The sequence below is a fragment of the Felis catus genome, chromosome C1, assembly GCF_018350175.1.
Source record: "Felis catus isolate Fca126 chromosome C1, F.catus_Fca126_mat1.0, whole genome shotgun sequence".
Lineage (NCBI taxonomy): Eukaryota > Metazoa > Chordata > Mammalia > Carnivora > Felidae > Felis > Felis catus.
Genome location: NC_058375.1, coordinates 144,050,977 through 144,064,651, shown reverse-complemented (window position 1 = coordinate 144,064,651; position 13,675 = coordinate 144,050,977). Strand labels below are relative to the sequence as shown.

Here is a 13,675-nt window from a genome sequence, read left to right as displayed (position 1 = left end):
ACAATCCTCCCCATATGTCAAAATCCATTTTTTTAACAACAACAAAAAAAAGAGGTCCTGTAGTTATAATATCAAGGCAATTAATATTAGGCAAGAGATTAAATTGACATTTACTACTATCTCTGAGGTGTAATTTGGATGATTTTGAATGTTCAGGCTTTGCTTTAAATTCTTCTTTCTGTTTACAGTGGCTACTGAGCACATGTATTATGATCACCAAAATGCCAACTAGCAGTTTAATCACACTTCCTGTAATGTTCTATAAGAGCTTAAGTAAGATTTAAGTGACATCAGTGTAGTTTAATGTATCCAACAGAATCCTAATTAATTCCACATCATGTTAAAACACTGATATGCTATATCTTGGACAGTTCCCATCTATCTTAACAGTAAGCAGTTCTAAAAAAAAAAAAAAAAAAACAAATACAAAGAAGCCTGAATATTTAGTATGGGCAGTGTTTTATTTTTCTCACATAACTAATTATACAATCACAAATATGTTCATATCTAGGGTGGTAACAGTCACTATTTTCTCTCCATCCCTCTCAATGGGATAGATTTTAATGTTTATTTATTTTTGAGAGAGAGAGCGCATGTGCACAAACACACAAGCAGGGGAGGGGCAGAGAGAGACAGAGAGAGACAGAGCATTTGAAGCGGGCTCCAGGCTCTGAGCTGTTAGCTCAGAGCCTGGTGCAGGTCTCGAACCCAAAAACCAAACAGTGAGATCGTGACCTGAGCTGAAGTCAGATGGTTAACCAACTAAGCCACTCAAGTGCCCCATAATGTGGAACAACTTTTAACAAATGATATTTTGCAGCTTGCTTTAGGTCTTTTGTTAACGGTGGAAAATTATAAGTAGAGTAAACATTAAGAGAGAACCCAAGAGTTCATAAGGACAATAATTATATGTGCACACTTGAGTGAAGTTGGGCCCATACAGGAAAGGCACATCTCCTTATTTTAACTAACATTTTAGGTGTTAGAACCCAGAAATCTCTTAATAATCTGTAGTCAAAATTTTTCAAAATTGCGTATTTCAGCTTAAATAAATAGTTCCTGAGTGACATAAAGAAAATATTATTAGAAAACTCATATCTAAAAATGAATTTTAGCTAATTCATTTACAACGGAATTGGAACATACATTAATCACACAGGTCTCTTTAGCCACCTGTAATTACTTCTTGGTAATCAAGCAAAGATACATTAAAAAATATTTTTATGGTATACTACATTGAAAGCATATACACAGGTCTAAATCTGAATCCAGGACAAACAAGTATCAAATGAATAAAGTCTACTTGATTTATATTTTGCTCTAAAGGGTAATTGTTTATAATGCCCTGAATGGATGATCAACTACTACTGAAATAATGTGTGCATTCATTTTCACTAAGTTATTTGAATTCTCTAAGTATTAAATTTCACAATACAAAGCTGGACTCTTCAAAAACACACATGCCTTCAACTGAATAGCAGACATCCTTAAATAATGTGATTTAAGATAGAAATTGTAAATTGAAGTTTAATCTGTTAAAATGACAACAGGTTTATCAAAGCAGACAGTACCAGATCTTTAAATGTGATTTCTGTGTTTGAACATATACTTAGTGTGTATGTGTCCATGCGAGGATGTGGGGGGTGATATTAAGAAAGGCCATGATGAGGCACCTGGGTGGCGCAGTCGGTTAAGCGTCCGACTTCAGCCAGGTCACGATCTTGTGGTCCGTGAGTTCGAGCCCCACGTCAGGCTCTGGGCTGATGGCTCGGAGCTTGGAGCCTGTTTCTGATTCTGTGTCTCCCTCTCTCTCTGCCCCTCCCCCGTTCATGCTCTGTCTCTCTCTGTCCCAAAAATAAAACAAAAAAACAAAAAAACAAAAAAAAACCGTTGAAAAAAAATACAATTTATAAGAAAGGCCATGAAATAGATTGTCAGAGTCAACATGAATGCATATACTTAGTCTTGATTTGACGTTTCGCATGTGTTTATTCGGATGACAAGAGCAGAAGGAAGAATTGAGAACCAAAAACCAGTTAAAATTCTTTTATAATTAGCCATATGGTCACTCAGATTTCAAAGTAGTGATCCTGTTAGGCCTCATTAGATTTAAGATGTGTACATGTTCCTACTACTGATAGCAATTTAAACCCAAGAAGGTCATATATTAAAAGTCACAGTCAAGAATTTCTTGTTTATTGCAAGAGGTGCCACTTGAGAATACAATGTCTAATAACACCAATAGTTAAAGGACAAAACTGTAGAGATTGTTCATTTTCATAAAGCACAATGAACACTTATCAAAGACATGTGGCATTGTTATTTGTTTCCCATAGTGGACTTTATTCATGCTTTATTCTCAATAATATTCTTTACTTTTACTTGGTGTTATTCCAAAACACCAATATTCTCTTCATTTGTCCAACGAGAAAGAATAAAAATATTCATTTATTGCTTGTTCTCTCACCCTCTCCCTAAAATGCCAAGATTAAAAAGCTGTACAATCTCTATTACATGGAAATGTTCCTGTCAGAACTACTACCTCTGAATGAACAAAAGAAAGAAAGAAAGAAAGAAAGAAAGAAAGAAAGAAAGAAGAAAGAAAGAAAGAAAGAAAGAAAGAAAGAAAGAAAGAAAGAAAGCAAGCATCACCACTTCTAAAAATCTATAAGCAAAATGAAACATTGTATTTCACTCTGACAAACTGTTTAACTTAAAATTAATGCACAGGAAGTTAAAAAGTTAAATGTGTCTCAATATTATCAGTAAGAAATCAGAACCTATCTCAACCAGCAGCAGAATTTCCACCTTCAGTGTGTCTTTGCTATTTTTTAAATGCAAAACATTGGGTACAGTATCAAGCCATCTATAAGTAACATTTTTAAAGCAAAACTGCCTTGATCACGCTCCTGTACAATACTCACAGTAAATCCTCAAATTTTTAAAGAGGTGACTACTCTATCATCAAAAAAACAACACTGAAAAAAAAAAAAAACAATACTGCAGCTTATGAATTCCTACCAGTACCTTGTATCAGGAGGCACTATATTTCCAGGTACTTTGGCAAATTTTCATATGTATGTAGCATCACACCTCTCATATATATTTGAAGCAGTAAGGAAGCCTATAAATTATTTAAGGTAAGTGAGTCAGTTTGAGAGATCAATTTATAGCACCCTAATATTTCAAGCTGATAGATCTGCTCTTTATGTTAAAAGAGAAAACTTTTCACTTGTGAAAGACCACAAGAAAGTATTCACTAACAAATGATGTCATGTTCCAGTTTGCTTTCTCATAGGAAGATTAAGAGATGCCACTTATCAGAGTCTCTAAAATCATTTCTTCAATTCTGCAGTGACTTGTTAAAGAACATCAGCCAAGGTAAAGACTTGCAAAGAGAGGCAAATTCAAGAAGTGAATGAGCCAAAAAGGCACTCAGGTTTCAACATGGCTTCTACTAGTAGTCCTCAATTCCCATTCATAAAACACTAAATAAATGAAACAAAAAAGAAAAAAAAAAAAGAGGCATAATTTAACTTCTTGTATGAAGCTCATTCACATAGCTGGGTAATCAAAGCCTATAATTAGCTGCATGCTAATCACTCAAAGAACAAGTTTTTAATAAGCATTTACTAGTTTTCCCACACTGTGCTAAGGTCTGTGTATCTGAAACTGCATCCGGGTCCACTCTGCACTCTGGAATCCAGAATTAATCTACACCAGCAACACTGTACTTCCTTTGGAAAGGCTTTCTTTTCTTCCTCCCCAAACCTGATCTCAGACACAGTGCCTCTACTTAAGCAAGCGGCTTAAGCCCTGAAATGGGATGAACATCACACAAACGGAGAATTAAAAGCATTTATTTAAACAAGCAAGAGCAGCCAGAGAAAATCCTCATTGGAGTTGAAGGTGGGCAGGGGCATAAGGAAGAGATGTGGAATCCCAGCTTGTGGCAAACAGTGCAGAGAAATGCACATTTCTCATGTTCAAAGCCTGCCTTAGGCTATGAAGATTCTCCAAATCTATCCATTTGTGAAGTCACTCAAACAGGGTTTCAACATAAAGGTTCTAATTCTGAAGGAGAGAGGAGTTTGTAGAGATTAGGGAAAAGGAAAAATTAATAATGCAATGCAAAAGTCACGATGAGGAAAAAGGAAAGATTGAGTGAAGGCAAGGAGAATGACCTGAGAAGGTGAAAGGTCCAAAATATGTCACCAGTAGGTTGACCTTACTTTTCAGTGTTCTCAAACAAGCTGGTTTCTTTAACACTAGAGGGCATGAATGCAAGGAAGCGAGTGCACACACGCACACGCACACACACACACACACACACACACACACACACACGTGCGCGCGCGCACACACACACACGGGGAGGGGAGCGACCCTAAGCAAAGGCAGCCTTCATATAAAACTAGAGATCTGGGGGCCCAAAGAAAACCCGAGATTTCAGGCGTCTCGGGAAGCCAAGTGTCTTTACCCTGCAAATAAAATCACCACGCTGTGTTCCTAGGAAGAGTGACCGCGACCTCTCCCAAGGAAACGGCTCAAGGATTGAGTGTTATGGCAGTTTATGGCAGATAGTCCCCAATGCTCCTCTCCTCCGCTAGCACACCTTTGCCTCACAAAAGCTCCCACCCTTTCGAGGTTAGTTTTCCCTGGATGCCAAAGCTTTCTGTGTTTGCCTACCGTCTCTTATGTGGCTACCTGTAAAGGCTGGAGGTGTAGACTCTCTACCAGGAAATTCAACCGATCTTAGTCAATTTACGGGTTGAGGGGAGGGACGCACGCCGCTTTCACTGCCAGTAGCCTCAGTGCGCTCCGGCTGTCTGCCGCACAGGGCCCTCGGACCCGGGCAGGGGAGACTGGCCCTTAAGCCCTTCATTCAGCCCCTCTGCTCCATGCAAACCCATACAAGGGCAACCCCCGCATCCCCTCTGGCTCAGAGCAGGGAGATCTCTGTACCTGGAGGTGCCCAGAAGGTGGGCCGGGGCGTGCTCGACTGGCCGGGGCGCCTCGGGATCCGGAGAACAAGGCAGGAGAGACGAAGGAGGCAGACGGAGACAGGCAGCGAGAGGCAGAGAGAAAACACGCCAAGACGGAGAGACAAGCGTAAGAGACAGGGTAACAGGAATAGAGAGACATCCCAAGAGATACAAGGAGGAAAAGAATGGAAGAGAAACAGACCCTGAGGTCGCAGGGGGAGCCAGAGTCAGAGAGAAAGTCAGAGAAAGAAACTGAGTCAGAGACAGAGACTCGCAGAGAGAATGAGGTCGAGGGGCACCGAAAGAGAGAGGCAGAAAGGAAGGAAGACAACCGTCGAGGAAGATACCCAAGCTCTAGTGCGTCCCCGGTGTGAAGCCTAACAGGAGCGTCGCGCACAGCCAGCCCCGGCCGCCCGCAGCTGGTGGGGAGAAAGTTGCCCCCGCCGCCAAGCGCCACCAGGGCGCAGAGGGTGGCCAGCGCCCCGGATCTGAAGCGAGTAGCGGAGAAAGGAGTAGAGAGCGGGTGGCGACAGAAAGTTCCGCGCCGCTCGATCCACCCTCCGCACCTGCAGCAGCCGGCTAGCACGCTCCGAGCTTCCGGGAGGCAGTCTCGCCGGGTCCGCGGGCGCCCCTACCCCCCGTCCAGCCCGGGGCGCTGGACGCGGCGACCGACACTCGCTGCAGGACTTTGCGGCACCCACCCGGGCACCCTGGCCACCCAGAGGAGACTCGCCCCAGACAATTACGAGGAAGAGAGGGGGAGCAAGAGAGAGACGGAGACCTGCTATCGTGGCCAAGGATCCCGCGAAGAGGGAAAGGCAGTCCACGCACGGGATTCAGCTTCTGACCCAGCCCAGCAGGCACCCGCCGGCCGCGCCGAACACCGGGTGCGCCGAGCCCGCGCTCACCTGGAACCCGCGCCGGTCCGCGAACGCCGCGCGCAGCCCCGTCTCCCGCCCGCGCCTCTCTCTTCACACTTCCCCTGGAGCAGAGCAAGCCGGCTCCGGCCTGGGCCAGCCCAAGAGAGGCGCCCTCATAGCGCAGCGGCGGGCTAGAGGGCTCCGGGAGCGCCGCGAGAGCGGGCGCCGAGGCCGAGGAGGCACAGGAGACCGAGCGAGGGCTCCTAGCACATTGTCACCTCAGCAGAGCTGCCGCCGCCGCCGCCTGGTCACTTCGCCCCCGGCCCCCGCCCCCCTCCCACCCCAGCCCTCTCCCTCCCAGCCCCTCCTCCTCGCGCGGTCCCTCCCCCTCCCGTAGCCCCAGCCTGGAGGCCTCTCACTGGGCTAGTATCATTTACGTAACCAGCACCCCCCAGCCCTCCTCCCTCCCCGCTCCCGCTCCTCCCCGGGCTGGGGCGGTGTGCACCGAGCGCGCTCCAGCTGCTCCTGGAGCTACTGCTCCAGCGATGTGCACAAGTCCCGCGATACTTGGCAGGCACGGCCCCCAAGAGCAATTGTGGGGTCGGCTCCTCTCCCCCCACAGAGAGCTTCGCGGCCCCTGGCCATCCAGGGTTCCCATGGTGGAAAAGCAGGCTTGCACACACCGTGTTAGCCCAGTGCACCAGCGAGCCTCTTATAGGGGTGCTAGAGGATAGGAGACTGCCCTCGGGGAAAGCTGGGGCAACCCCACCCCCGTCGTAGTCTCTCCCCCAGAGAGATGCTGCGGGGGAGTTGAGGTTTGGAGCCTTGAAGAAGAAAGGACAGACAAGAGTTTGGCCTCTTGTCCCTTACAGTTCTTTCACCCTGACAAGATTCTAATGTTCTGGCTGGCGACAGCTGCGTCTAGCCTGCACAGTGTAAGAGATCTGGGAACGCAAAAATGCTTCCTTGCGCTCTTATATTTTTGAGGGAAAGTAAAGAAAAAAAATAAAAAGTGAGGCTTTGAATTCCTTTCTCAGTCAACGTGGTATGGGCTTTAACACACTCATGGACGCACCTTGAAGTGCCGGAATGCTTGCATTTCAAAGTAAAGTTAATGTGAAGTCCTTCCTAAGTCAAGTTAATGTATAATGTAAGCGGAAGTCTTTGGTACGAAATGAGTTAAAATGTACGTAAGGATCTTAAAACAATGCCTGGCACAAAGCACAGACAAGACTCGGATATTATTAACATCTGATGACTTAGGACCTATCCCTCACTGCCATGTGGGAGGTACTCTTCTAGGAAATTGGCATTGCTGAGTTCAAATCCCCACTTTGCCATTTATTCACTGTTAGCCCTTGGTTACTTTTGGCCCTTGACTTTCATTGGTCTCAGTTTTCTTATTTGTAAGAGAGAGTAAAATATGGGTCCTTTCCTCCTCTCCCAGGGTCACTCACCTGTGGTAGGTCCCTCTTCTTAGTTTATGTGGCAAAACTGGGGGAAGATAAAATAGCTGCTTCAAAAATATTAAGAGCAATGTTGTATCTATTATTATTTTTATCTAGTATGTCAATGACACTCTTGACTGTACTCATAAAAGGAAATTTCTAGAAATGTTATATCTTTTCATGAATCAACTATCATCTAAATTGGTATGATATGTTATACTTAATGTCTTCTCTTACACTGTCCATCCCGCCACCCCTTCCAACAATCAATCAAGGAGCATCTACCAGAGGTGATTCTGTGCATGTATGAGGACACAGGATGCCACTCCTAATACCACGGACACTCTGGAATTTCTCTCTATTGCTCCCTCTTGGGAGTTGCAATTCTACCATCAGTCTACTCACCACTGCATGGCAAACTGAACAAAAAGTATGGATCAGCAAGTAGAAGATTGGGTTCTAATGCTGGCATAGTCACCTACCAGACATGTGTCCTTTGAAGACATATAACCCCCCATCCTTACATTCTTCATCTCTTAAAAAAGTATAATTCCATTTTGCAATTTTTGTACTAATATTTTAACTGAAGCAAGAAGCATAATTCTGGTGGATAAAGACTGTATGTTGAACAGGATATTTAAGTAGTTTCAAAACATCTCCCTGGGAATTATTAACTTTTGCTTCATAACAAACCATTAAACAAAAAAGCAACAAAAACACCTACAAACACAGTATCTATAAATAAAACATCTATAATTTCTCAAAGTTCTGTGAGTTGTCTGGGTAATTTTCTCCTCTGGCTGGCTTAGTTTGCGGTGGATAGTCTAGTATGGCCTCACTCACATATCTGCTGGTTGGCCAGTTGATTGGGGGCAGGGCTCAGCTGGGAGGGCTCATCTTTGTTCAACCTGCTGTTATTCTTCAATAGGCTAGCCTTGTTTTCCTGACTAATGGTTCATGCAGGATTCCAAAATGCAACAATGGAGTGCAACCTCCAAGGTAGAGCACTTCAAGATTATGCTTACACATAAGCTCCTTCTAGAGGAGCTCCTTCTAGTCTCCTTCTAGAGACTAAATTTGGTAGACGTCATCTCTAACCAAGTGATCAAGGTTAAAATTATCAGTAATAGGACCAGGTGAAATCATGAACCTCACGATGTGATGTACGAAAAAGTACACAATGTAATTTGTTTCGTATTTCAGACCAATAATAATAATAATAATAATAATAATAATAATAATTGACTGCAACCATGAGAAAAAGCAAAAGAAAATTCCAACTTGAGGAAAATGCCACAAAATATCTTCTCTGTACTTTTCAAAAATATCATTCTGATGAAAATTAAAGAAAGGCTGGAGAACTATTCCAGACTACAAGAGATTAAAGAGACATGACTACTAAATCCAGTGTCTAATCAAGAATTGGATACTAGACTAGAAAAATATATAGCAACGTTACTGGATAATTGGCAAAATAGGAATAAAGTCTATAATATCTAATTTATATACCATTTATTTATGTTAAATTATAATTAATTTTGTATCAATATCAAATGTTCGCATTTTGATAATTTTACTATAGTTACTACAATGAAATATTTGGGGGTAAGAAAGGCATAAAGCCTGTATTTTATTCACAACTTTTCAGAAATACCTATTGAGAGAGTGATGAAGGAAATGTGACCAACTTTTAACAGTTGGTAAATTTAGATGAAGATTACTAAGGCATTTTTGTAGTAATTTTGAACATTTTTAAAGTTCAAATTCATTTTTAAAATGGGAAGAGAAACATTCTTTGCTTCTCTTACAAAAATAAATGCAATAATTTATGTGACTGAGTGTTAAAAGTAATAAAAATTTATTTTGTAATTTTTTTCAAATAGAAAGCTAGGAATTTATCTTTAATCGGTAAGAGTTATTGAAAGCATTTGTTTAGATAAACAGGATGGTCAATATTGTGCAACTGACCATCTATAAGCATAAAGTGACTTAGATGGAGAATATACTAAAGACAGAAATATGAGTTCAGCAGATACAACGGACCAACCTGTGATTAACCAAGGCCCAAATTAAAATGGAAAACAAAGGGTGATGTCAGAAGAATAGATGATGGATGATAAACAGATGAATGGATGATGAATAAGAAAGAAAGAAAGAGAAAGAAAGAAAGAAAGAAAGAAAGAAAGAAAGAAAGAAAGAAAGAAAGAAAGAAAGAAAGAAAGAAGGGAGGGGAGAAGGAAGAAAGAAGGAAGGCAGGGAAAGAGGGAGGAAGGAAGGAAGGAAGGAAGGAAGGAAGGAAGGAAGGAAGGAAGGAAGGAAGGAAGGAAAAGAAGAGACATATTGCTGAAGTTTGATTGTCAGGTTTTGAAAAATTATTAGCAGTGAAGAAGGACAAAAGTGTTACATTACTGTGAGAGTTTAAAATTGGGTGAGTAAGAGAATGGAGATACCATTATTTAGAGATGCAGGAAACAACTTTGTTTTCTAAAATAAAAAAACTAAAAACATTTTTTTATAAATTATAATATTTCAGTGGATTCTCACTATTTTTAGGATATAGTCTAAAAGCCTTAACACATCTTACAAGAAGAATATTTATATTCTTGATCGTGCTTATCTCCTGAGTGCAATACAATGAGTTAAGCACTGGAGTAGGTACTAAAAGAAAAACAGGAAAATGAAGATAGCCCTCATGAAACTTAGAGTCTAGCCCTTTATCCAGTGAATATGTATTGAATGTTTACATCATACTCTGGGAATACAACAGTGAGCAAAAAGATAAAGACTATACTTACATGAATGATACATTTTAGTGTAATATGTCCTAAACAAAAAGAAAATATGTACTTATATCAGGTGGTAATAAATTCTCAGAAGAAAACTGAAAGAGGCTATGAGCTGAGCTTTCCAACGAGTGTATCACAAATAGTTTACAGATATCCCATGATATATTGACCACCTGAACCACAAAAAGCGGCCAAGTGGAGTTGCCACAATTGCCAGAGTTCACAGACAGGTAGCTTCAGGTCAGAAGCTTGTTTAAGGCTCTTTGCAGGATGGCCTGAACAAGTGGAATCTGAGCATGAGTCCCATTCTTTCTGATGGTGACATAAATAAAGAAGTGTCTACATCTAACCATCTACTTTAGCATTCAGCTAAAGACCCAGTGGTTTGCAAAAGCTCATGGAATGGTTTAAAGATTTTTATTTTAGGGGCCAAGAAATATTGCATACATTTCAAAATGTAGCCTATTGCATATGGGGAGCAGGGAGCCTGGGCAGAAAACTCTAGTGAGCACAGCTTCAGTTAATGACCCAAAGCTCTAGTAACATAAATATACTATAATTCTGTACCATATGTTGAATTGCTATTTTTGTGTTAGCCACGTCAGCAGCAGATTGACTGCTTTAATAATGATTAAATATTTTTTCAAATTTAAGCTTTATAGTTATTTTCAACTTGCTGATAAAAATTTAATAGATTTGAAATCTACTTCTAACCACAAAAATTCAAGATCACAACTGATAGGAAAGAAAAATAAAGCTGATATATTCTAAATATCATTTTAGCTGATATAAATGTTTTGTCATAAAAGAAAAAGTTTAAAATCTTTTACACCTACTTTGTGCAAACAAATTTTCCCACCTGTGATGATAATTATTACATCATCATTTAAAATGTCATGATCAGGGGGCGCCTGGGTGGCTCACTCTGTTAAGCATCTGACTTCAGCTCGGGTCATGATCTCAGTTTGTGGGTTTGAGCCTCATATTGGGCTCTGTGCTGACAGCTAGAGCCTGGAAACTGCTTTGGATCCTGTGTCTCCCTCTCTCTCTGCCCCTCCCCTGCTCACTCTCTGTCTCTTTCTCTCTCAAAAATAAATATACATTAAATTTTTTTTAATTTAAAAATTAAAAAATGTCATGATCAGGAAATATAGCTATTTCAGGTATAAAAATCTGTTATTAAAAAGTTCAGTTCATGGAGGCAAGATCTCATTATTTTTTTAAAGATTTTATTGGGAAGTCTTATATGATTCACTAGACCTTATCTTCTTTAACATATTGTTTTTATAATAATAATTTAATAATATGAGAGCAAAGTAATTAATTTTCAATCAAGCTCTATACTGATATACTCATATTTGCTCTAGTTTATCTCATGATCCATAAAGCCCTGTATCTTTCCTAGCATCTACCACAGTTTCAAATTTACATTTTTCCATACTTGTGTGCTTGATGTCTATTTTCTTCAATATACAGTGGGATACACCAATATAAAGTTTAGGTTTGCAGGACAGTAGTGGAAATGCAAAGTTGTAGCCTCACTCTAAGCACAGTGCCTGTTGTAAAATTCAAATAAATTAACCCAACCATCTATTAACCAATAGCTAAGCCTTGCATTTAAACCTCCCTTTTTTTTCATCTTTCCTTTCCCCACCATACTTTTCTTTTCCTAGTTTTGAATTCTTGATAGGGCAATAATCATTAGTGTCAAAGAATGAGAGGAGACAACTAATTTCAGCCCACCATAATCTTTCAGCACCACGGAGAGCGACATAAGTACCTCTCCCAACCAATTTTGTGGCCATGCCAGCCTGAATAGGCTATTATTTAGCATACGTTGACAGGGATAAGTAAATAGGTAGAAAGTAGGGCAACACGTAAAAAATAATAATAATAACTATGCTACTATTGAGCATTCATAAACAAAGATAAGTAAATAAGTGGAAAACAGAACAACATGGGAAAGCATTGGCATTTACTTAAGGGAATGTGGTTTTGCTGTCACTTAACATCTCTGTATCTCCATTAAATCAAAAGGCAAATATGAGGGGCCCTTGGGTGGCTCAGTTAGTTGAGTATCCAACTCTTCATCTCAGTTCAGGTCATGATCTCATGGTTTCTGAGATCAAGCCATGCTTTGGGACTTCACCTGGGATCCTGCTTGGGATTCTCTCTCTCTCTCTCTCTCTCTCTCTCTCTCTCTCTCTCTCTCGCTCTCTCTCTCTCTGCTCCTCTGCCTCTCATGCTCTAGCACTTGCTCTCTCTCAAAAATAAATAGTTTTTTAACAAGGCAAATATGAAGTAAATGTTAAACATAATCAGAGTTTAAAGCATAAAGCAATTACATATTCACTACGTCACTACTTGTGTACCCCATATAGATATATCTCTTTTAGAAGGTAAGTCCTTGAAAAGCAGGGGCTGTATTACTGATTTCCAGAACTGAATATAATGTTTATCACATTATAGACACCCATTTATTTAGTAAATATATACATTAAATTTATTATAGATACAGCAAATATATTACATCATCCTGTAAATAATATTTCACTTGCTTATTAAAGCTCATGAATAATCCATTATATTGGTAAAAGTATTTCTACTTTTATAAATCTAATTATTTAAAATTTCAATATGAATGCTTATCAAAAATAGCTACATAGCAGGTAAATTTTGTTTTCATATTTTAAAACATAAACACATCTAAACATATTTAAAATACCACCTTCTTGTAATGAAGGATTTTCCAGTGTGTTTTAATTAGTTGTTTGAACCTTTACCCATACTCCAGCATATTAAAAAAATGTAACAACCACAAAAATCCTTTAGTCCACCAATAGCTACTACAGCTGCCTACCCCATCAATGCACAAATGTAAGTCATTGTCTTACAGAGGAAGTAAGATATAAGTAACAAAGAAATCTATCAAAGACACTTATTAAATTTTAACATTTGAAAAGATTCCCAGTATCATACTAAATTGTCCTCCTCAGGGGCTCCTGGGTGGCTCAGTGGGTTGAGTGTCCGACTTCTGCTCAGGTCATGATCTCATGGTCCATGAGTTTGAATCCCATGTAGGGCTCTGTGCTGACAGCTCAGAGCCTGGAGCCTGCTTGGATTCTGTGTCTCCCTCTCTCTCTGTCCCTCCCCCACTCATGCTCTGTCTCTCTCTGCCTCTCAAAAATAAGGAAATGCAATAAAAAAAATTTTAATTGTCCTCCTCAGTCTTATTTTTCTTCAGTTATCCCATTCAAAGAAAATTATTTATGTTGCTATACAATGTATAAAATTATGTATACTGGATAACTTTAAAAAAGCAAACTCATACATTATTCAACGTTTAACAAGGAACAAGAATTAGAAAGTACTAAGTACAGTGTCACAAATTTTGGTCCTAGACTTTAACTAAATATCTCATTAGAATCTGGAGGAAAAGGAAAGAATCTGTTTCACTTTAAATTTGTCTGCATTGCCAAATTGATGTGATAAGGCAATTTTCTCAACATTAAAGGACAGAAGAATGACTATCATTTACTAGGAGAAGATGGCCACAACTAACTGTGAGGAATTTACAAAACTTAAGTAAATAAATA

General features: G+C 40.1%; 1 protein-coding gene across 6 annotated transcripts in view; it reads right to left on the bottom strand.

The window, feature by feature from the left end:
• The window catches only part of GALNT13 (polypeptide N-acetylgalactosaminyltransferase 13), a 581,924-nt gene that overhangs the window by 540,508 nt on the left and 27,741 nt on the right, over positions 1 to 13,675 (bottom strand). For 4 of the 6 annotated variants that reach the window (XM_011285258.4, XM_019838119.3, XM_019838120.3 and 1 more), the window contains exon 1: positions 5,767 to 5,896. The exons of 1 other annotated variant lie outside the window; for it this stretch is intronic. The gene's annotated coding sequence lies outside the window, so the exon portion shown is untranslated. Of the gene's footprint in view, positions 1 to 5,766; positions 6,013 to 13,675 lie in introns of those variants that run through there. One more of the 6 variants, XM_023259332.2, reaches the window with a different exon arrangement.